The following is a 27,899-nucleotide window of genomic DNA, read 5'->3' as shown; positions in this document are numbered from 1 at the left end:
TTCTCACAATAATTTAACAAATTAACGTCTTGGAAAATAATGGACCACATAGATTAGCTCGTTTATCTTTGAACCCACACATGGAAGACATATAATTGATATAATTGGCATTGGCAATGCGGTGAGGATAATAATATGTAATGCATTTCCAGGAATCCGTTCTCGAAGCACCTTCTGAGATAACTGTAATTGTTGCTTATTCCCCAGTGTTAAATCTGGACCTACGAGTCAGTAGGTAGCAGTACCCTTGTTGTTTATTTGGCTGATACAGGAAATTTTGATCAATAATAAGTGGTTATCTATTAACGGGTCAAATGATGACGGCAAAATGATGGAAAGTCGTCCAAAAACCAAAGGCTATGCACAGTCGTCTTACCGACAATGGTCGGTGTAAAAATCGACGACTGCATAACATTGCTGTCGAATTTCTGGTTCACCCACTTTATCAAATGTGTTCACGCGGTATATTGTTCGGCTGTAGCATCCGTCAATACCTTCTACTACCCGCATACCTTAGATATGGGTCAATCCCAATTTTTTACCGATCATTATTCTAACGTAGTTCAAAAGAATTATGGGTATCTTCCACATAATTCGAATTGGCATTGTTTATTATATTAAATTTGATATTTTTTGATTGGACAGTTTCTATTAATCGATTGTTTCTCAAACGGATATATTAATAACCGATAACGGTTTCGATTCCTTATTTTTAGCCGCAAGAACCGATGGAATTGGATTCAAAGAGTTGATCCTCTACTATATATATATTATGTTATATTATACCCTGCTCACTTACGCGCGCTGACGAATAAATTGCTTTTATTATTTTTTTGTTTTTAATGTTCCTTTATTTTTATAACTGTCTCGATAAATAACGCATTGTAAACATAACATGATAATATTATTGTATATACAGGCGCACGGTGGGGAAAAACAAAAAAAAAGAGCAATAAAACGTATACGCGTATATTATATTAATAAATGGGGAGAAAAAAATATATATTATTGGTACAAGGCAAAAGAGAAAGATATATACTTGTGTATTTTTGCTCGTGACTACTCTTTTATAAAATAAGTCGTTCTAAGCCACCTTTACGACGTACGCCGCACCACCACCCCCGTGTTGGAACCGATGTGCGGACGATGCGTGTCGGATGATGTGGCGTGGAGTGGTAATCGCAAAAATGCTATTTTGCAAGGGGGTAGTGGTGGTAGTGGAAGTGGTAGACTGGTGCAGTAGCGCGGTGGCGGCGGCGATGGCTCCGTAAAAAGGGCATAAAAATAATATATAAACTCCCGAACCGAGTCCGGGTTTCTCTTCTCTACAAAGGGCCTCCACCCGTTAAAGTACATATTTATGGCTGTGTCGGTTTATTGTTGCTGCTGCTGCTGCTGTTGCTGCTACTGCTGCTGCTGCAGCTACTACTGCTGCTCACCCCGTATTCACACATTGTGATGGTGAGTTCACTGGGATAATAATATGTATATATAATATGTGGGGAGGGTTTTGAGGCATGCACAAAGATGGCCGTTATTTTGGGCAGCATTATACTAAAAAAAGCATAATTTATCGGTCACGGAGGGGGAACGTAGTTACGCATAACCCAGTTTTTCCTGCCTCTCCCTACACTTACCGCGCTGACTATTAGCTAGCGTTCCTTCGCGTTTTCGGCCCCTAATTTTCAAAACTCAACGCAACTAACAGCACGTACGTCATACATATTGCGCCTATGTGCTATACTACCATATAACCTATATGTATAATACATACCTCCTTATATATATATCTATATATATATAAAGTATACTAGTATACCTACTAGTATATATATAAAGTAAACCATAAATGATGCCATAGGATTGATAAATTGATGCAGGTTCCATCCAACGTATTATTGTATTATATGTCACCACCCACAGCGTACGTTTCCTCCACTGTCAACACCGAAAATCCGAAAATATTTTTTCCCGTGTTATCGGATGTGTGTTCCCTATTAGTTTCCTGTAAACGCAGTTATTTTCTCTACAGCTTCCGGATAAGAAATTTGTGGAACAATGGACTGCCGGCGGGAAGTCAAAACCTTTGTCACGCATACGTCTATAATACGTGCTTGTTGTATTTATTATTATTATTGCTTTACTTTCCATAAATTTAAATGCAAATCGAAATTAACTCCGTCACTATTAGTGGATAAAAAAAAAATTATTCGTTACTAACTGTTGTTAGTAACACATTGTATAAGACCATTACTTATTAAGTTTGTCGATTTATATTTTATGCAGTTAACAAAAACTTTTTTACCAGATATATATATATATATATATATAAATATTATACTAATTAATTATCATAATAATTGGCATGATTAACGATCAGAGCAAAATAGTTTTTAATTATACAACTTATGTTAGGTACTAAGAAGCTCAACGTGTTAAGTTAATGACATTTTCATAGTTTATTCAAATTTAAATAATTTATATAACATTTACAGTTTCTTTTTAAATTTTCAGAAATTATTCAACGATGTATGTTAAATATAATAAATAATGAATTTTAGTTACGCGTTTTGAATATTTTATGCGATTTTTTTATTTAATTTCAGTTAATTTGAATACACTGCACTTCAAAATCTAACTGAATTAGTTATGTTATTCTATATTAAAATTTAGTTTGAATTTGAAGAAAACAGAAAAAAGTACACAGTAAAAATAAACAAATCTAATTTATAATGTAACTTTACAGAAATTGAATAATTATAACATTTTGTTTTTTGATTTATGAATAAATTACATTGGTTTAACTTAGCTGAAAATGTTTTTATATTTTTATTTAAATATACAATAACGATAACTGAGTGACCAAAATACTTTTGATACTAAATAATATGAAAGAGGTAGATATTATAAAATAAAACTTTAAGTCCACAACATTTTGTTGAAAAATTCGATTATAGACTACATAACTGAATCATCTGTATAATATTTATTTAATTTGGGTTAAATGACACCTTTCAGTTATAGATAATAGGTTAAAAAGTTATTCTATATTATATTATAACCTTCTAGTGTACGCTTAATACATTGAAATAAATTTATATTTTTATGTTTTACTTAGTAAAGAAACTAGCTTTTAAAATTATACTTCTAGTTTCATTTTTATATTAACCTAAAATTAAAATCCATATTATTCAATTGATGTACATGATTATATAATTTTAAATTATTTAAAATTAAATACATAATAATGCATGTACATTGTATATAGTACTATAACAACTATAATCAGTTTTAAATATAAAAAAGTTAAGAATATTTATAAAAGTGGTTCGATAATCTGGTACTTTGTAATTTTATTAAAAGGTTAATTTAACATTCCTAACATATGATTTGGTTAGGAATATTCATTTTTAATTCCAATAAGCGGTTGATTCTCTAAACCAGTGATCACATTAAGCTGAACTTACTTTAGTATAATAAATAACATAAGCATAGTAAGTTACTAGGTACCTAAACGGATAGTAGAATAATTTATAATTGACAAAAACTTACAAATTATAAGTATTATAGTAATTTAAGTTAATAACTAACAACAAAAATAATAATTTTATAATAAATCAATATTAATAAGTAAAAGCAACATTGGAGGTATTTTCTCAAAAAAACAATAATGAGTATCAAGTATAAATTAATCATAACAATTATTAAAAATCGTAAAAAAAAAAGAAAAGAAAACTGGTTATTATAATGTGTGTGCTTTTTTACCAATTCAAACTTACATAAGCAATAGTTTAATTATGTTTAATTATTTTATCCATTAATAGTCGAAATCACAATATAATAATAATCTCGTGAATCAATAACAACAAACGATGACCAGCCATACTATCACTATTATTAAAACTAGATGAAGATCTAGACTGTTTATAGAATATCGTTATCTAATCGTCTTAATGACGAGGATGGGCCAATAAAAATATCTTGTAATAAAGTCGTCGTAACAAAAAACGTATAACATCATGTCAAATCCATTATCTAATATTATAGTTCCTCCTCCCACTCATACCACGCCACAGTAGAGTAAATCTTTACGTGCACGATAATAATATTATACTAAGACCGTGGTTGCTCTGGTCACCGCCATTATTTCTAACGCAGATTTTCTATAGCTTGCAAACTATATTACAATCGTATTATTTGGTCTATTTGGTCGTGGCGAATAGTAATGGCGGAAATGGGCGGTCGGTTATAAGTATGTAATTTGTCACAGTAAAAACAACAGTATTGCTAACCTATAATATTATTATATTATTTTGTTATAATTTACTGGACATGGTCGCCATGACGATTCGAAAACGATTATTGATACTGTAATGATGAGTGACGACCAATCATATTATTATTATATAAAATGTCTACACCATTTCGATATAATCTAATTATCAAGAACGGCGAGAACGGGCAAATGACTGACGTTTACGTCTTATTGAACGTTCAATAAAAATAATAACAACCGAGAAAGTTATACAATAAAATTCGCTACAGTGTGTCTACTATTACATTTTGTCACCATTAGACTCTATGTGGGCCATATAAGCCAGATACGGCATTTTTCTTGAAATATATTACAATTTTATATATTATACATACGTATATTTATTATTATTATCAAAATATTTACACTTAAATCTTTTATGATATCAGACTTTTAGTAGCAGAGAAAGTATTAGGCGAATGGTTTTACGTAATATAAAGATAATGTAACTGTAACACAAGAATCCTCACAAGACAGAGATGGACCTAGCTGTCCACGATATTACAATAATATTATTATAGGTACTAGATTTTTTGTTCGTTTGGAAGATATGGTGGCTACGACGCGTTGAGAATTATATAAAATATATTAATACAAATATTTTGTAATAATTGTCCGAGTACAAGAAATACTAGATTAAATATTGCATATATTTTATATTTTCGTTAAACAGTTTTTAAGAACAATGGTTGCATACAAATCTAATATTATTTGAAAATGGTTCTTAAATGTATACATACAAATTCCAGAAACTATATAGTTTGAATGAATTCATTATTAAAGTAAAAATGGGTGTGCAGAGCGTGTTTGATGCATAACCTTGCATACTGTATATTATGATATGTGCATTCATTAAACAATACGTAATATTTATATTATAATCATCGATGGTAGTAGTGTTATAATGTATAAGTGTTATTAGTAATAATCTTTTATAATATAAAGGTATATTAATATGTATTATTATAACTTCATTATTATATATTGTAGGTAAGTATTATGTGTTATTATTTGTATTATGCTCAGAAATATTTAGTTTAAGGTTCTATTATAACAATACCAGTAGGTATATTTATATAATATACAAATAAGAATGATTATATATTTTATTTTATTTATTTTTTAACATTTTAATAGCTCATAAAATATTTTTAATTATGAAAAACATATGTTTATCTTAAACACGTTTAATCTAATTTATTTACTCAGACATTTTTTCTGTAATTAATTAAATAATTTGTTATTGTTTGATAAACTAAGCTTAATTTATATCAGCCAGGTCAGTTATAAATCAATGAAAAATGTATTTTTATCTTGGTATAATAAATACAATGTAGTTTTTAAAATAATAATTTATTTTTGAATAAACTGAACCAAAAAATGATTTTTCTCAACATATTCGTTTGTTTAACTTAAGTCATAATATTATTTATCATCATTCTATTTTTTTCATGTTTAAGGAGACAATTCTCACTATTTATTTTCACATCATTTCCTGTGTTACAGAACAATGTTAAGTAATTTTTCACTGTGATAAGCTCAATCTTGTCGTCATGTCATGAATAGACTGCAAAGGTTAATCCGATTAACGAATTTTCTACCAACAAAACCTTTTGGTCTCTTTAGTATTTTACGTAGTTCACGTACGAACGCCGTAAAATGTTAACTCGGTAATCAAAAACTTTTATCAGCGAGCTAGATAATAAATATTGTGTAGACTTATCTCTTTTCATATTATTTTGCTCAGTTAATTCTGTTTACTTTTTTTTCCAAAATAATACCATTTTGTACATATTTCATATTAATGAAACCTAAAAACATTAAAATATCTCTTATTTACTAACATGTTTACTAAACGCCATTACCTATCAACAATTTTACTATTTAAAACCTTAATGAAAACTTATTATATTATAAAATATATTAATATATTGTAAATATATCTTATTTATATCTGATTTTCTTGAAAAAAAAATATTATTTTAGTTTGACTTTTTTATAAACATTCAGTAAGATTGATTAATTTTTCTTTTTTTTTTTTTGGAATCACAAACAAAAAGTTAGCTGAAAGACAGAAAAGAGCTTTTAAAATTTTGCTAAGATATGCTTGAGGCCAGAGACAAAAGATTTTTAAATGCACTTAATTTCAATAGTTCTTTATTTTTAAATAAATAGTTTAACAAAAAATAAATTGAATATGTTCTTAAAATCTTTGGTGGATAATAACAAATAATTCATAAGCATATAGTATAAAAATGAATGTACCCACATATCTTCTTAAGGATCTTTATTTTAAATAAAATCTCATATATTTTATCAGAAATAAGTAAGCTAATAGACACATACACACACACACACACACACACGCACATATATAATGTATAGGAATCTATCTACAAACAGCAATGAGATATTGAAAAATATTTATAATACTTAAATAATATCAAAATGTTGTATTTTATCTTATTATTATTATAAATACTACGCAATAATTAAAATTAATTTATAATAAATAAATTAAAATGATAATTAATTAATTATTTATTTATTTAAATATTTAACATACAATACACAGTAAAAAAAAAAAAAACTATTTCTTTCTTACATGCAATCTCATTATTTTACTCTACTGATTTTCAAAAGTTTATACATTATAAAGCACATACATTAATATTTAGGATTATGGAGATTTATGTGACTGTTATAATACTTAAAATTTTTAATACGACTTTTCTATTTTACTTTTATCAAAACTATAATAAATAATTCTAAATATTTCTCTATAATTCATTATTTCGAATACAAGTAAAAATTAAGCAAAAAAGTATATACTTTACATTTTTTATTATAAGATTATTAATAATAATCACTGAAAATATACATAAAAAAAAAAATACATAAAACTAATGATGATGGATAATATGATATTGTATAGATTATGCTATATAATTATTATATAATTAAGGTTAGGGTTATTTGGATATCAACAATATAATAATATAAATGGCAAAAAATAAAAAATAAAATAAAATGACTAAATTAAGTAAATGATCAATAATAATATAAGTAGGTTTTTGATAGAATATTTATAATTAAATTAATTTAGATTAAACTGATTTTTTAAATTATTTATTTATTATAGTTAAAATATAAATACAAAATATGTAAGTTTCTATGATATATTTTAAATTAATGTGGGTTAAATTGTATAATATATATATTATATATACTTAAAGAATGTGAATATATATTTATTATAGAAAGGTTGACATCTAGGTTGACAGTAGAAAAGTTTTTAAATAATAATTATAACCCCAGATTCAAGTAATTCACAATTATTGTTATATGAGTAGGTATTGCATTAAAGCGTATAACCTTATCATTGACAACAAGGGAAATCCAATAAAAATTTGAATGTGATAAAGAAATAAAGTAAATTTATTCTACCATAAAATAGCATATTATAAACACAAAAAAGGTACACGAAAGCTTAATTTATTAAAAGATAATATAAAAAATAAAAAATAACCTACAATAAAATCATTGAATAATATTCAATAAATTAGATAATCAAATATGTTTACTGGCAACAAGTGTATAACATCATCGTAAAGAAAACAAATTGCAGTGGAGGTCAATTAAGTGTCAGGTGTTCGCTATCTCTTAAATTATATTTATACACTTTAACATCTGACAACACGATGATATCATACTACAACATAAAATTCATAGCATATAAGCTATAAAATAAGAATAAAACATGATTTGTATAATATTATAGAAAAAAAAAAAAAACTATCCAACCTTTTCAAATAGTATTAACTATTGAATATTAATAAATTATATTATTTAATCATTCAAAAATAAAAAAATTTGGAATTTTTTGTGCATTTTTTAAAACTTTATTTTTAGTAAATTAATTTATAAAATTATAATTAATACATATTTTGTTCAATACATTATTAAGATGATTATATATATTATTACATTACATGAATTACAACTGGCTAAACAATATTATAAATATGACTGGTAGATTAACCAATGAATTGATTATTAAATGTTGATATTTTAGTATACATTTTAATTTCCATAAACGATTCCACATTGCACTGTACTTAAGTATTCAATCAACTATTTATATTTAGGTATACGCTTACTATCTGAAAACACATAAAACCATTACACCATGGAAACATAACGAATCCTATTTTTTTTTGTATATTATGAAATATTATTGTTTAATTACATTGTGTTTGAGTCAATAACTGAATGTGCTTACATAATAATTTAAAATGAACTCATTTTTAAATGTCACACAATACACGTCATTGAAGTTACTTTATGAATACAAAGTTAGTTTATACTCTGTACTTAGTTTCTAGAATCAAAACAATATTTGTATGAAAAAATAACTCATGGTGCATATTGTTTCTTTTTTACGTGTTGTACTCTAATATAATATTTAATGCTGTTCAACGTCTTGAACAAATGCAACTAGAGGGTTTAAAAGTCAGTGTTGCCTTTCTTTTTCCCCTCTTATAGCCCAGTCCCACTCTATCTTATTTTTTACTCTCTATCTATATCATGTCGTCTTTCACTCTCTCCCGGCAGTGTGTACCCGAGTAAATGACATGAAAATCCGGTGGTGGTTTTCGTTAAACCACGGTGTGCCCTAAAACGACCAGAAATTATTCTTCCAGAAAAAGAGACCACACGCAGATAAATGAGTTGGTGCCTGGCACAGATTTTCGGTAATAAAAGAAAAGAAATTTAATTCCCCCCTTTCTGCCAGTCCAAACTTCTGTTGTTAATGGACAAGAATATAAATTATATCAGTTTTTCTCCGTTTCTACGCGTATAGTTTTTACATGAAATAGGCACCACAAACTTCAATTCTTAATATTTATTGCGGTCAAATGCACAGTGGAATATCAAATAATTATTGTTGATTACCTTCACACGTATCTCTACAGAATGATTTTTGTTTCGATAAACTAATGGGGGACTACCCTTGTTCCATTTCAATGTGTTTCCACGTTACACACTAACACCCCTTATTGTCTTCCGTCGGTCATGATTAAATGGTTCAATACTTCGTGTCAGATATTGTGTCAAATATACTACTACATTCCTTAACGTCAGTTTTCTGAAACCTAAATTGCGTCGATTTTACAAGAAAAATGAGGTCATTAAAACTAAAATCGTTATTCACTTAAAAAAAAGTTTTTTTCAATAACCGAAATGCGCATTTTCTTTTTAAATTCATCATGAAAACCATCCGTTTAAACTGTACAAATACAAATACTTTTATTATTTTTTTTTTTTAAATGTAATATATTGTCTTTAACTACGATCTGTAAATCATTCATGATAATGTGATCACATGAAATACAATTTTTAATATAAAATCGATGTTGCATATGAAACACTTGATAATATTAATTTGAATCAGTAAATATAATATAATATTAGTAATATTAGTGAATATTTTTTTTCTTAATTCCATAAGACTTAATTATTTAAACGACCTAAAGGTCTTAATATAAATGGTATATAAAATACACATTAATGAAAGCGCGAGGCACATTTGCAATGAAGTGTTTCCTACCCTTAATATAAATTCTTAAAAGTTATATAGCTTGAAACGGATTAAGTCTTCCGGTGTCCTTAGGGTTTTCTAATGATTGGATAGCCAATGGATTGACGTGGTGATCTAGGCTAGTTTTGTGTTTGCAAGCAAACCTTTTCATTTCGTCCGCTATTATAGACAGCATCAAATCGCTGTGGTACATAATTTATACATTTTAAACTCACAATGATATAACTATTATAGTATAATTTAAATGAATTGATTATCATTAGTTATTAAAAATTAAAAATAGTTAGTAGATTCGAGTTCATAAGAACTGAACTTGAAAATTATTTGTATTTATTATTTTTAATTTTAACTTTAAACATATTTTGTATTCAAATTATTTTAATTATTATTCAAATATTAAATAAACATCAACTTATATAATATAATCTTATAAAAATTATTGGATAATAAAAAATGTATATTTTATAGGGGGATTATTTTTATAATATTCAGTATTACAATAATATGAATTTGATTTAAAAGTTTTGTATCTCATATGACATACTTTTTTTGAAATAAATATAATTTGTGATACAACAAGAATGTTTTATACATATATATATATATACATTCAACAACCTTGAACTTATAGAAAATATTGCGGTTGTTAAAAGAAAAAAGTAAAAGCCTACTACCACAAAAAATACTGTATAATATTATGTTGGTCTATAAAACGATTTACTACGTTCCGCTCTTCTTTTAACGTAGCCTTAAAATGTTTAAGCACCCATTCCATAGCATTTAAAGACATATTTTCCAGCGATGGTATTAATATTGGTATGGCTCAGTGAGTACGCCTTTTAAACTGTAATGCGATGATTAACTTCTATGGTATCAAAGTTTTCCTACTGGGCTATTAAATACTAAATACATTAAGCGGTTTGTTCATAAACTAGATTTTTTTTTTTCAAAACTCAACGACAGAATTAACCTTGCTGGATTGCTTTATTCCTGTCTCTTTTCGCTCCCATTGTTTTATTTGCCAATCCGTTTAAGCTTTTGCTGCCTACTCTAGCAACCCCCTGGAGGGTGTTTCAGAATGTTAATTCCAAACAGTGGGCCAATTTTATGTCTGCGGCTAAACGTCTTAGAAACGTTTTGCTAATTCGGTTATCAACTTTAGAAGTGACGACGACTGTTTCCATCCCACTCATCATTTAACTACCAACCAGTAACATTCGAATTTCACTGAGATATAATATATACCTAATGCATATTACACTCTGGTATTGTACGTGTGTATATTGCTACTGTTACGTAGTTGTTCTTATCATTCTATACGCTTTTAATCATCAATCTCATCAAAAGTTTTCATTTTACATACCGTTATATCAAATTCAAACAAAGACATTGCATTGTTTGCATAGATAATTACAATTTGTCGACTTCAAACCAAATTCATGTTATTTAATTAAATTAAGTATTTAGAATTAGGTGTTTATTGTAGATTATAACATATTTTAATAACGTACATTTTTAACAACCATGGTTGTACAGCATAATTAAATGAATAAAGAAACATTTTAATTAAAATAGTTTTTTTGAACCTTGATTTTACAGTTTAATAATGAAATTCAACTAGGCAGTGAGTTTAAGAAAAATAAAAAAATAAAGTTATTAAATTTACAAATAAAATGTATTTATATATAGCCAATAATAAGTAAGTATCATTAAATTATTTTGATTTTACTACATTTTAAAGTATAAAAAAGTGTAATAACAATTTTAATTTAAAAAATAAAAAACAAAAGTTAAAAAAAATGGCACACTGGAGATTCTTTAAAACTGAAAATCGCATTAAAACTTGTGCCCTAAACTACAATTTACAACCTAGACGATTGCATTTAACTGTTGTGTTGTAAAACAACTAAAAAACGTCAATATTATACTCCAATTTGATTGAAGCTAAAATACTTTTTAAAATAACGCTTAATATAATATATTATATGTATGTATATAAAAATAAATAACATTATTAGAGAGGTTTTAAATTGGTTTTAATTGTGTTTATTTTTTAACTGATGCTTTTAATAAAATGTTTAATCGCACACCTAATAACCTTTGTATTAGTAGCTTAAGTATAAATACCGTTATATATTTATACGTACATATAAATATATTCTTTATGTGTTTTCAAACATAGATATGGTTAGCTTTAATACCACTATAACCACTAATAACCACCTAAAAACTTAATTCGATTAAAATATAAGTGGATTGCAAATAAAATTATTACCAACGCACAAAAGTTCTTGATATATTTCTGGTATCTACTGGATATATTATAATAAAATAAAAAATGAATAATTAACACATAGTTGTATCGATAATTAAATTTTAGAAAGTCAAATATGAATAACAGCGAATATTTCATGAGATCTGATGTAATACTCTAATACAACACTATTTTTAATATTGTAAAATTTCAATGACAATCCAATTATTTCTTTCACAGTTTACTCTTGAAAAAAAAATTAGAATGTAACCAAACTATTGTTTGCACAAATATATGATATTTTATCAGTGTTAAAAGAGAATTGGAGCACGAAATTATTGATGACACGTGTTTAAATAAATATAAGGATTCATACTTCATAGTACATAATTGGAAGAACAAATTGCTTTTAGTTCTGCTCTGAATTTAAAACTAACAGTACAAACAAAAGTTCCATTACTTCCAAATTTTAAATATTAATTCAATTTTAAGCACTATAATAGTATTTGTTTTTTTTTTTTTAAATATTATTATTGATAACATGTTAGATCAATATTTTATTTAAAGTCAAAAATCACAATCATTCGGAATAATTAATTTTATCACCATTTTTCAAATAGTGTTCACACGTATAATCAAATATTATATTTTATTGTTTTATAGATATTTTTTATTTATGTAATCAAACGAGTGGTTTGCCATATTTAAGTTAAGACACGAATATTTAAAAAAAAAGTATTTAAATATAAATGATTTTAAATAAAAATCATAGACAAATATATTCAATTCACCCAATATTATTACAATTATTACAATATAATTATACATTGGTAGAGTGGCGTAGCCAGGATTTTTTTTTCGGAGGAGGCTAAATTTTTTCTCAGCTGTGGTTTACCTAGTTTTTTCCATAAGTGTAAAATGCAGATGTCAAAGTATTTTTAATATATATATTATAACAAATAAAAAAAGCTATGACAATATAAAATCCGTAAAATACAATTTAAGACTTTTGCAGCGTGTTTAATTGACCATTAAAATAAATTTTCAATTTTCTTAAAATTTCTGGGAGGACTGCAGCCCCCTCAGCCCCTCCTCTGGCTTCGCCACTGCATTGATACATTATATACGTACTTATACTATTCGTTTAAATTAGTAACATGCTCATAATATTTGTGTTTTTAATAATTCTTATTTTTTATATAAATACAATAACAATATAATTTTATCACTAAAAATATTAAAACAAATGGATAGTTGTTTTACTTAATTAAATTGTAATGATACGTATCTGCTGGTATAATTGCATAATGCATATGCATCATATTTTTTAATAGACATTAAATAGTATAAAATAAATAAAAATAAATTATATTTAATCATAATCTATAAATAATTTAATATTTATTATGTATGAATATGAATAATAATCAGCAATATGATGATGATTTTACATGTAAGTATTGTCATTACATGATTTGTATAGTATGTTACTTAAAGTGTATACTTGAAAAGGAGTGTAAACATCGAAACAAATTAATTTAATTTTGTTTTCATTTTAAGAGGATTTGATACCGACCTTCTTTAAGGAGTTCAATTCTATCGATATAAGGGCGTGCGTTCGTTTCGTACCATTTGAGTATGCCTTTAATAAAAATGATCATTAGTGTTTGTGTATTTCACGTTTCACATGTGTGCTATGCTCTTCCTCTCTCACTAGCCCATACGAGTTAACAACGACAGCTGTTATATGTTGTGTTCTTGAAAAAAAAAAAAATGTGTACTTTTCGGTAATCTAACTAATAGAGCAAAACATTTGAAAACAATTATATATCGTTATTATCTATTATATTCAGACATTCTTCAAAACGCCATCATTTGTATTCTTTTTATGCAAATCTGTGCTTATTAGGAATAAATAAACAAACCATTAGTAATTAGTATGTTCATAATAATTAGAATGATATACTATAGAGTATAAAATACTTTTTAATTTTGAATTAATATTTTATAAATTGATTGTAGACATTTGAGAGACTTCGTCACTGTTCTTTGAACATAACACGTAATTTAGCGTCAAAAAAAGATGTCATATAGAATAAATCACAGTTCACGACAACCGTAGTATTGTTATAGTAGTTTAAATTAAAAAATCAAATTATTTCAGTATTTTTGAACTATAAAATGTATTATTAATTAAAATAATTTACATATGACATCAACGAATTAATCAAGTTATAATTTCATGTATAAATACGTATTGGTCTTCATTTTCATATTGTTTTCATTTTATAATATTATTCTCAATAATATGCAATAGTTGAAATATAGCTGATGTAGAATTTTGTTCTACAAAAAAAAAACAAACTTGTTTAATGTTAATAGGAGACAAAAAGTTAAAAGAGTTATTTTGTGTGGTATATTGTTATTTTATAATTCAATATTATGTCTTATTTAGATGGAATGCAATTTAGTTTTTCAATTTTTTTTTTTTTTTGTTATATGTGTAAATTATTATATATTACCATTTGAATTCAAATCGAAATGGATGAACATACTTTATTATCTGTTATCTTTATAAATACGATTTTTCTAAGTAATTCATATATTTATTTATTTTTATTCACATATAATACATCTTTTGTAAAAATTCTAAATGTTTTTATAATCTATAATCTTTCTTAAATGTTGTAGTTAATGTAATTGATTTTATCTAATTGAATAAATATTATTATCAATATCATATAAATATTTATATTTTGTTCATTTTTGATTTTACAATTTTATTTTCATTTTCATTTAATAAAATATCACAAATATATTATATATTACAAATATTCTGTCAATCAATCTTACACTAAAACAATATTTATATTCAAAATTTAACTAATTGTTAGTATTTCTAACAAATAGTATTAATATATTTTTTTTTGTAAAAACACAAACATAATAATGTTATGACTAAATCTTAAAGTAAAAGTATAATAGCTCTATTTGGTAAGACACTATTCCAATCGATCTTTAATACTTTTAGTAATATATTAAATGCTTTACTTACTTAAAAAATAAATAAATAATAATGACAATGACAATGTCAGTTAGTTTTATATATTGTAAACAGAAAAATAACTGTAGCCACCATCAATTATTATTTAAATTATGAATAGAGTGAACAAAATTGAGAATCTTGAATTCTTAAAATGTCAACTTGTCAGACGTATAATAAGGTGAGAGACTCACCAGTAGAGAATAAGTTAAAAGAAAATACATATTATAACAACGTAGTACAATAAGAGTAAACTATAATAATGATTAAACGATGCTTTTTGCACAAGTATCTAATCGCGTAGTTATCATGTCGAGTACGGATTTGCTCAGCTTATTTTGTTGTCAACCTCGTACGCCTACCGGTAAGTGATGTAATCTGAACATATGTTATAAAATGACATTAGCTAGGTAATTACAATACGATGTACTTGACTCATCTGAGATAAATAATCCCCGAGTCTCGACCCCGTGGAAGCGATACACGATTATATCATAATCGTAATATTGTAGTTTAAACGTATAATCCGTCGTCGGACTACCTATAGCGATGATAGGTAACCTTACAATATATATATATATATATATATATATATATACAGTGCGACAAAACCGTGTCCGTGTCAACTTTTAAACCACCATTGCTATACTGACGCCATCGGGCACAATGATTAACGACATTTTGAGCCACGAATACCGTGTTCGCGGTACACCCCAAAGGTGCGTCGTGCACCGCTCTAAGAGGGCTGCCCGCCGGAATCTTAGACAAGGGATAGTGTGTTAACGACGGAGGAGGATGGAGTGTGACGGAGTCGGGGAGAGGACTTGGGTTATGGCGTTTTGTCCGTTGTACAGTCTCCTGTCGGTGCAGTTTGGCAGCTTGTTATTCCCGCGGCGCGCCGGGAGGACAGAAAGAGATGAAGTATAGACCGAGGTGGGTTTATATACATTATTCGTTGCAGGCAGAGTGTCTTGCAATTATGAAGGGAACGACGACATAACTACGACCGCACAGCGACGACGACGATACGAGTCATCGCCAACCAAACCGTACACTACCGCGGTAGCCTATTCGCTGTATGCATTCAGATCGCGGGACGGTCGTTCATTATGGTAATACAAAACGAACAAATGGCATGTGCAAACGCACACGATTTCTGGCAGTGTAGTCGGCGGAAATGGTAGCGGCAGCAGGAGCATCGGAGCATCGAAGCAATAGCATCGGATCCCTTTTATCCAACCCAGACGACACCGAACCTTATTCTAGAGTGTGTGTGTGTGCATGTGTGTATGTGTGTGTGTGTGTGTGTGTGTGTGTGTGTGTGTGTGTGTGTGATCCCTAAGTTTTTAAGAGTTGTATTTTTTTAACATACACTAAAGAGGACATAAGGTTTTTTTATCAGTACGAAGTAGGTCACACGATGTAATATAAAATATTATACATAGATATAATATATATCAGTGGATTGCCTTTTTATTGTACTTTCTATTATATTTTCGTTTTTAAACAGTTCGCCTGCAGAGTTCCGAGACTGCGGCTTTATGTAGATATATATATATGTATATTTTTTTTATTTTATGTTTAAGGGCAAATTTCCTACAATGGAATTATATTATTACATTTCTGTATAATAATATGTAATATTATTATGATACGATAAAAGATTGTCATTAATTTTTACCCATCTTAAGTACTTGGGTTATTATAATTTAACATCAAAAAAAATATTACCTTTATTATAATTATTAAACGATTACAAGATACAACTCCATATAAATGTGAAATCTCATTAATTTATAGGTTATCTAAATATAACAAATTTAGGTCGTCAAATTATAAACTATACAATAAGACCAATGCAAAAATTACTGAAAATTAATCCCTATTTAAATTAAAATCTAGTAAACTTTAATAAAGTCCAAGTTGAGTCGCAATAAAATAAAATAATTATTGATTGAATATTTCAAACTTTATTATTTTATTCAATAAAATTCAATCTTAACCAAAAATGCATTTTACACAATATATTTGGTTATTAAATGATTAAATAGTATAATATCTATTTAAGATGTATCTGACTTGTTCTACAAGGGTAAACAAAAATTGAAGACTATTGAATCTCCAGTTCGTCATATATACTTTAAGGTTTTAATAATTAATATAAAATTAAAGTGAAGTTACTAAATAAAACTTAACTAAATATAAGACGTGTATCACTGATTTAATTAAATAAACAATAGCATGTTACAATATTATGATGATTAGTTAATGATAGCCTATTAATATATAATATTTTATTATAGCCTATAATAAAAGAATTATCAATTAAATGTATAAATTTATAATATACAATTCATTACTCAATGCTATAGTCACTTACGAATCGTTTAAGTTTAATTATTAGGTTACAAGTTGAAGTTACATAAAAAAAAATATATATTTTAATTCAAAAACATTATTCGAGAGCTTTTATGAATAATATTATTATAAGGTACATGCAATTTAATTTATAAGATATTATGCAGATTAATTACAAACTATTACTACCTATTTATACCATGAATTTATGTATTAACACTATTTTATAGTAAAGTGGTATTGACTCTAGTCTCTAATATAATATTGTATAATAATTCAATACTGAATATGATATCATAAATGCAATGTTTTTGAAAATTTTAAATCAATAATAAAATGTCAATAAACATCACCACAAAATTCATTTAACTAGGTTGATAAACCGTCTGTTTAGAATTGTTTTTTTGGATACAATAATATATTATTATTGAATTAAATTTTAATTCAATACACTCATTATTCATTACACACACTACTTCACACCAACTATAGGTACAGCAAAGTGCCAAATTTGTCACTTTTTTCTTTTTAAATATTATAATAAAATAATAGTATTACAACATATTATTATATTGTATTTAATGACATGATTTAATTCTCAATGTCGACTAAGGAAAGTATATTATGTATCATTCGAATTTACCATAAATAATATAATTCATTACAAATTGTAACTTTCAATACTGTAATAGTTAAATTAAAAGATAAAATAAATAAAAGACTACTCGTATAAATTAATTTTTTTTTGAACCTATGAACAATATTACGATATATAACTATCTTGAATTTGTTAAAATAATTTAACGATTAATTTTTTATTCGTAATTATTTAAGTACATACTTTTAATCATCACATTGCATAATACATTTTATTACTACTAAATATTAATTAATAATTATATTTAAATGTTATTTTTTTTTTTTCATAGATTTTTTATTTGTAAATTTTGATATAATAATATTATACTCATAAAAAAATTAACTTACTTGTTACAAATAATTAGAACGTAGTGAAAAATATAAATTATTGTATATACTTTAAAAACTATATTATATTGTGAAGAATTGTAATAAAATTTTTAAGAATTTTTAAAATATCGGTATAAAGTTATTAGAATAAAACTAAAATTCTGGTTTTTAAAAAACTTTAACATTTATATGTTTTATAATTTATTAAACTTATTTATAATCATACTACTATGTTTACGACGTCATCATAATCTGTGTGTTTCATTTTTGTTTAATTGAAAATTTGTCATGAAATCCTTTACAGTGTTGTTAATTTATAAAAAGCTATTCTAAATATATATATATATATAATTTGTATAATTTATATTTAATAGTGAAATATGGTTATACATTATTGGATATTTTTCAAAATTATAACATGAATGTATTTTAGCTAATAAAACGACAGTATTCATTATAAAATTGATCGATTCTTTAAACTCCTGTCAGTTTATCATCCGGTATAAATCTAAATGGCTCTCACACCCATTACCATTTGTGCCGAACAATTAATCTATGGCGACGGTTTTTAAATCGTTTCCTATGCGTGTGTTCTGAATTGCAAATGATCTAAAATACCATGAAACGTAAATATTTTAAGAGTCGTAAACCTATTTCTACTCATAATGGCTAGGGGTGTAAAATAGCATTGCCACAATAATAACTCTGGTGTATAATGTAGTTTGGTAGTAAATTGAAAAGGGTTAGTAACGTGCGAGCAATATCCAATGACCTTCTAGTTTATTTGACTTGTCGATTGTAAAGTAGTGTAATGATTTGGATTTCCTAATGTTGAACACTCACAATAGGTATTATAAAATTAAAATACAAACAATATAGATTCTAGAAAATGTATATTTATGAAAATTGATTTTTGATAACATTCTGTTTATAATACACATTAAATTACATTTGGTTAGCACATAATTACCTACATGGATATATTATAAAATAAAATACGTATAACAAGATGTAATAAATATTGATACTTAAGAAATAAATTTTACTTATCAATGTACACGTTATTCAAATCTTGTATGCCAATCAAAAAAATTCAAATAATAAAATGTTCTATACATTGTATTATTATTATTATTATTTTAATTTGACATTATAGTTTCGTTTGAATTTTTATTGTCGTTGTCTTCATCGATATATTATAATACTAATAGACAATAATGGAGTACTGAGAAAGCAATCATTGTTAAGTTATATCATTAAGTTCGCCTAGGAAAACATATCGATTATACTATACAGGATACCTATAACCATGTTTTTCTCAATAAATATGTTTTACTGTTGTACTAAAATGCAAATTAAGTTTGTCTGTTTTTAGTACCTAAATATATTATAGTGTTATTTATCTTTTGTTAACGTTAACCGTCAGTTTTATATCATAAATACCATGCATTTAAGTACTCAAGAATATAAATAATTTAATGACAATTTCATAAATATTGTATATTAAGCACAAACATTAAATTGTATATGTTAGTTATAAGTTGTTCAAAAAACACAGTTTTATTAGAATATAAATGTGAATAAATTCACAGATATTTTATGATATAGTAGAAAGGAGAAAAAAATGATTTGTTTGGGGTTATTATTTTTTGTTGAATGACACGTTTTTATTGTTTACCATTTTTGGCAATCCCTGTACATAATTAATGGATGTTCATTATTTTTATTGTTGGTATAATGAATAATACACATGTTACTGGTCTCCCTTTTTGAATGGGCTTACATGCGTTAGTACACCTTTATCATGTACAATCTTCAACAATAGACATATCTCTACTAAATAACACGAGATGAAAACTAATTAATGATTCAAAAAAAAAAGTTACGAATTCATACAATACAAGTGGGTATATCAAAAAATATAAATTGTATGATTTATAATAAAAAAAAATTTATTATGTTTTAATTTAGAATAACAATAAACATGTATAATCTGAATATAACTATAAAATTACTGTTTATAAATACGAAAAATTTCAGATTAAGGTAAAATATTGTAATTTATGTTAACGTACTACATAATATAACAATGTTTTAAAACAATATTTAATCAATTATAATTTAAAATAAATTATATAATCCATTTTTTCTTATTATTATAAGCACACACTTTAGTAATAGTTATTTGTTCATATACTAAAACATTACTTATACTTGTAAGTACCTTTATATAATATAATAATATTTTACCTACGTAAGAAAACTAATACAAATTTACTAAGATAAATTTAATGGTTATATACATTTTGTTTTTTTTTTCTATTTTTATATCGAGTCAATGAAACAAAAACAATACGATGTTTATTTTCTCGATATAACATGCCAATAATATGATCAATTGAATTAAATAGCAAACAAGAGTTTGAAAATACCCATATGTAACATGTAGGACGTGGGTACACCTATTTATTTTTATTCAAGTCTGTGGGAATTACAAACATATGTTGTTTTCTATATTAATCTGCTAATATATTTCCACTACATATGCACAGTACGTACATAAAATAGAATATCTACAGTATCTTTTTCCCTCAATCGAAGCTCTGTTTTATTTATTTACAGCCTTTAAGTGCGTCCATGTTTTTCAGTAATTACAATGTTAACCTAAAACCATGGTTAAAGTGGACACGATATTTCATGAAAGTGTTCAAACGAAACATTTCTTAAAAACGAAAAAAAAAATATTGAGTAACATGTTTTACATGAGTAAAAAATACGATTTTTATGTTAGCTTATTCAGTTGTTTTACAAGTGAATAGTTTATAAAGACTATAATACAAAAATCGTAAAAGCACTCGCTTAGCAAAGAATTTAAAATATTTTAAAGGGAGTGTCATAATAGTGTTTTATTTGTACTTTGTAATATTATATGTTCATGTAATATAAATGTTGTAACATTTACAATATATAGTATACATTATTTTTTTATAGGTAACGAAATACGAAAACATTCATGTAACTGATCGTTCATTTGAATTGCTTTTGTTGTTTTTTTTTTAAAAAAAATTGCTGAGAATAAAAGTATAGACATTTAAATATTTTTAGTATAGAAGATTAAAAATAAATTATATAGATATATAGTTAAGTGAAATATTGAATACTCAAACTTCCAAAATAAATAATAGATAATGCAGAGATATTATTGATTATTGCCAAATCTGTCTTACTTCCAATTGATAAATGTATGTATTTTGGAAAATAATTTTATTAATCTATTGACATAAGAGATAATAATATAAGTACTTCATAGTGATAGAAAACAGTACTAAAAAATGTCAAGACGTAGTGAAATCCGTAAAAGTTTTAAGGTATAACCAAGTATTCCCAAGTAGATCAACATAAAACAAATTAAACATGTTTAACCAAATTGACAATGATCGCTTATCGTCATGTCTATAATCTTGTATTGGAGTAGTACAATTGTGAATTAATAATTTGTTCTAGAGTGAGTGTGTGAAAATAAAATAAAATATGTCGTATTGTATGTATATTAAGTCGCATATAAATTATTTTTAGTACATAAACATAATCATTCGGTGAGCAATGGTGTTGTGATTTTATCAGAAAAAAGGGATTGGCCCGTTAAAGTATGGTAATTAATCAAGTCAAAAAAAAAAAAAAGTAAACAATCATGCTATACCACACACATATATATATATAAAAGTTAATTAAAAATTAAAAATAAAAAAGAATAGTGTTTATAATAATTTTTATTGCTCATATTCAAATACTAATATATTTTTGATCTTAAAGATAGAAAATATTTAAATATACTTTTTCATATCAAAATTCATACTCAGAAATTCAGAATATGCAATCAGGAAAACAGAATAATGTCTAATATTTCTAACATTATTGTAAAATTACTAGGTCTAGTTCCACTTTCACAAACTATACTGGAAATCCTTAAATACACACACACACACATTAACAAACTTTATATGTTTAAATTAACGGGTTACAATATAATTAATGTTATGAAATTTTTAAGATATTATACCACATCAATTTTTTTTTGTGACAATGAATTGCTATTTTAAATTTTAAGGCTTTTTATGAAAAACAAATATTTACAATAGAAAGTTCTTAGAAAAATAGCATGGAATTTACATTTTGTTATTAAGAATTGTAACTTTGTATTTTAATTTTATATCTTGAATTAAAATATTAAACAATTATTTATATCTAATAAAATTTGTTATCTATTCATTTATAATCATATTTAAATACTCAAAGTTTAAATGAACTCCAACCATCTGCAATAAAAGAATGAAATAATAGTTATCTACAAACTTTGCGTGATTATAAATAAAAAAAAAACTATTCGTCGTCCATATTTTATATTCATAAGAAAAAAAAAACGTTCAACTTTTTTTCATAACATTGGTTGAATGGTTGACATAATTTAGTGATATAAAATATATGAGGAATAGTAACAATTTTAAAAATTAAAATTAAAATATACTTTTCAACCTAAATGTTAAAAAATGTACATATCAACATTTTGCTATGTTTTACGTTGGCAATGCTTTAAAAATTAATATTATTATATAGACATAAAATAGTAATTTCTTTGATTTAATATTATAATTTTACATCTATAATAAAAGTATATTTATATTTATATTAAAATTTTACGAAACTGTATATTTTAAACTTTTAAAGGAGCTATTTATTTACAATGATGCGTTTTTTATTTTTTTTATTTCTTGTGTATGAATTCACAATATGTTATTGAGAAAATGATTTGATTTTCAACCTTAAGAGAGGTTTTGATAGAATATATTATACACCTAATTTATACTTTAGAAATTTAAAATAAACAATCAAAAAATTATGGTGGAAAAATTAATTCATTTTATATGAACAATTAAGTTTGTATTACGTTATAAGTATATAATTTATAACAATGATAATTGTAATATGTGTTTAAATGTTAAATATATTAAAATGTGTATTCAAAATCAAAATATACGAATAAAGTATATCCAAATATGTGAATAATATATTTATGATATTATTATAAATATTGATATATTATATTGTTATTTTGATATTCATTAAATTATAAGTTAATCGTTATGACTCATTTGTTATAATATTATAATAAACGAGTAATCACACGCACATACTTGAATAAGATATTAATAAAATTAACTAGAGCGTATATTGGAATACTATAAATGCAGTGTTTATTAATATTGATCAAAAAGTTATTTATTCGGTACCTACGCCATTTTTACGCAACAAAATAAAATTCACTGTTCCATATTAAGGAAGCTGAATAGAAGCCGAAAAACTTCTTTGTCCGAGTTTTTATCCCAAGCAGAACTTGTGTCTCGCGGACACGCGGACTAAAGTAAAGTGAAAATAAATGTTTATACCCTCTTTATAAAGCGAGCTAAACGGGTCGAAATAAAATTAAGCTCATTCTATTTTGAAAGTTTCCAATACCAGAAGTTCTTCCATCTCTTCACTGAATTTCTCGATTACGCTCCCATGTCATATTTTGATGTCAATGGTTTTAACTATTTTACACGGATTTGTTTTTGTTTTTTTTTTTTTTGCTACCTTCCTCTCTCTGAGTCTTAGAATATACCCTGGCTGTCAAAGTCTATGTTTCTTTACCCAATGAAATGGTTTCCATTTTCAGAAGGATATATATTTATTGCGCTAAGCCATTTATTCCGAATGAAACACTGACGTCTATACCAATAAAAACACACAATCACACACGCACATAAACATACAAACATACAATTTAGTACGTAATACATATATATTTATATGTGTGTGTGTGTGTGTGTGTGTGTGTGTGTGTGTGTGTGTGTGTGTGTGTGTGTGTGTGTGTGTGTATTATATAAATAGTAATTGAAACTCTACAAGCTGTTTCAAATTCTGTTCTGGTTTTTTTGATTTTTTTAGATTTTTATTTTGTTTTTTAATTTAAAATTGAAATTTTATTGGCAAAGCTAAAACATATTATTTAACTATTGTTTAGTATTATAAATTATGTATAATTATTAAATAGTATTATATTTAAGGTTATTGGCTATTATTATATTATCATCGTGCTTAATAAGACATAAAACAATATTCACTTAACACACAATGTTTATGAAATCATTAGACTTTTCAAATGTTTAATGATTTTTTTGAATTATTACCTTTTTTTAATCACGTTTGGTAGACTTTGGGAATCAAATACAAATAATATTAATAACTAAAAACTATCGGAGCGATCCGATCACAACTTTTAATTTTAGATTCAACATTTTTAGAGGTTAAAATTTCCATTTCATTGAGCATATTTCTGGCCGTATTACAAGTTGAAACTTAACCGGCCATTGGAAATTTATGATCCGCACATTAATCGATAACAATTCCTTGATATATTTATTTTACTCAGATAACATTTTATTATTACAAAATATATAATATAAAAGTGAGTTTTTAAATTTATATTGGTTATTATATAATATTTATAAAGTAATAAATAGGTACATTTTTTTAATATACTATAAATAATATTAATCTTTATCATATTATTGACTGCAGAAATAATCATAACCCAATTTTGGTAATTATTTCATACATTTCATTAAATTATTTTTATACGATTCATATTAAATAAATTCAATATTTTAATAAATGATAGCAAAGAATTTTGTATATGAAGTTATATTATATCAATAGTTTTGTTTTATACTAGTACGTTATACATGTATTTGTATTCACTAAAAGAAATATATGTATCTTTTGAATAAACTTCATTTTTTAATACTAAACAGTAAATATTAAATTATTTATATATCCATCAATTATTGGTTAATCAATGTCACAAAAGTATATTCAAAATATTTATATTGTCAAAATGTTGTATAGTATAATTTAAAAATAATGTTTTGTCAATAATTAATCTGTTTGTCGAACGTTTGACTGTAATTTCAATGAATTATTCAACATTTCATTTTTTTTTTCAAATTAAAATATATTTTATGATTAAATAATAAATACAGAATATTTAATAAACAAAAGTTATTATAAGTTATGATTTGTGAATATGTATTAAAAATAATATAAGCGTAATATACTATATATAATATGTATTATATTTTTCCATTCAGATTATAAATATTTGTTTTAAAATAATAATAACAATAATAAAATAATATACTATCACAAATTCATAACCAAAAGTCGTACGTTATTTTTATGTGAGCTAAATTGCTTACAGTAACAGTGACTCGTCTTGTATATATCATCAGTATTTTAAAATATCGAAGTGGTCTTAAAATTGCGAATATATATATATATATATATATATAACATTTGTATATTTTTAAATTTTTACAGCGCATATTTAAATGCTGATTTCAAATTGTCTAGCACTAAAACATGTCCATTAACAGGCGTGTTTCAAGTATTTTAAAAATAATTAAGCTAGGTTTGTTTTTTTTTTTTTGTTGTATCTAACTGATTTCTTCACCTCTTCTGATAGTTTTTCAATATCCCATCTATTCTATCTAATTTGTGTTGTCACATTTAGTTATTATATTTTTTTTGACCGGTATAATGTTCACGTTTTTTTTATTAAAATCTATCAAGATTTAGCATAGAATTTGATAATTTCTTAATTTATATTCTACTTGTAACCTACATAGTTTATCAGAATCTGGTGATTTTTGAGGAGAATTTAACGATAAAAGAAATGGCCAGTATTATCAGTATTTTCTGACATTTTTTCAAAATTTATAAAATGAAAAGTAACTCATTCTTTAATATCTTCAATTTAAAGTACAACTGAAAGTTATGAATTATGAAATATACTATTACTATTACAGTTTCTCTTACTATTCTACATTTTGTTGAATAGTTATAATTTTGAAATACATCAATGCTTGTTTAAAAAAAGACTTATTTCTTTTTTTTATCTTTGAAACTAATTTATAGTAATTTGAAACGTTCTCAATCATTAAAATAGTAACGCGTTGTTCTTAGTTTTCATTATTGTCGGTAATCACCATAAAAATTATATTACATTCTTGTATGTATATATACATTTTAAGACAATATAGTATTAAATGTTTTTTTTTTTTTTTAATTTTCACTTGAACCTTGAATGTATATTGTAGTTTTTGATTACATTTGTTATTTATTTTGTAAAACGACTGCTTTTTCTCTCAAACCATAAAAGAAAAAAAACCAAAACAATAAAATGTGCGAATCCAATTTACCAATCGTTCATTCAATGGCAAACGGTAAAACTTTAACACCCAACTAAACGTGTGGTAGTTAGTTCGTCATATACATTAATCAGCATTTAACTTCTACAGATTTTGCGTTTCACAATGGACCACGCGGTGGCAATAATAGGTACATACTACTATTGGCCCGGACGATGGCGAGCTGAAATTAGGCAAAATTCCAAAAAGGGGACACTCAGCTACGGGTACCTGTCCACCGACCCACCCACTGATTAACGTTGATGTTCACTCGATCTATCAGTTAGATTTTAAAATTATTTAAAGGACGAAACACCGAATTCACCGTATTTCCATAGAAAGTTACGATGGACAGCCTAATAAACATAATACAATTAAATAAATTCGCAAATTTCACACATTATTATTTTACTTTATACTAATTTAAATTAATTGTATACAATTATTTATCGATATTTATTTACAGAGAAAATTGATTATTACTTTATAACTATACATATACTTTTAATACTAATATATAAATATTTATTTTCAATTTTAGATTTAGAATAGAATGATCTTTTTTGTGTATGAGTAAACAATAAGAAGTTAACACAATTTATTTTCGAATAAAAATTGTAATTAAATTGTACTTTAGATAATTAAAATTAAAATTTTAAACAAAATCGATTTTAGTTTTTTAATGTTAATCAAAAATAAATAACTGTTAAGACTTAAAATTTACACCAAATATTTATATTAAAATAGTTATAGTTTTTTATTTACGATAAAACTTTCAAGATATTTCGGCTGTTTTTGAATTAATTAAATTTTGTAGTCTTTTTATCCAATTGATTCAGTAGAATCTAAGCCTACTATATACCATAACGATAATTTTTGTTGCGTTGATTGAATATATTTCAATTATCTTTATTAGAGTGCAAATAGGTGCATAATATACACTTATCTAATATTTATCATAGATTCATCTTAATTCCACATAACGTACTTGTATTAATTTAATTATAAAGCAATTAGTACAATTTTTAGTATTATTATACAATTTAAGTTCATTGTATAAATTTGTTCAGTAT

General features: G+C 25.3%; 1 protein-coding gene and 1 long non-coding RNA gene across 2 annotated transcripts in view; both read right to left on the bottom strand.

Annotated features, from left to right (window-relative positions):
* The window catches only part of LOC114121299 (probable G-protein coupled receptor No18), a 137,103-nt gene that overhangs the window by 66,148 nt on the left and 43,056 nt on the right, over positions 1–27,899 (bottom strand). The gene's annotated exons all lie outside the window — the stretch shown is intronic.
* LOC126549447 (uncharacterized) lies at positions 12,804–17,361 on the bottom strand. Its single transcript, XR_007603548.1, has 2 exons — positions 15,227–17,361; positions 12,804–13,928 (listed from the first exon to the last, which is right to left on the bottom strand). It is a non-coding gene; the product is annotated as an uncharacterized LOC126549447 (long non-coding RNA).

The sequence above is a fragment of the Aphis gossypii genome, chromosome 1 (assembly GCF_020184175.1).
Source record: "Aphis gossypii isolate Hap1 chromosome 1, ASM2018417v2, whole genome shotgun sequence".
Taxonomy (NCBI): domain Eukaryota; kingdom Metazoa; phylum Arthropoda; class Insecta; order Hemiptera; family Aphididae; genus Aphis; species Aphis gossypii.
The sequence above is the reverse complement of the archived record's forward strand: the minus strand, read 5'-3'. Positions and strand labels throughout refer to the sequence as shown.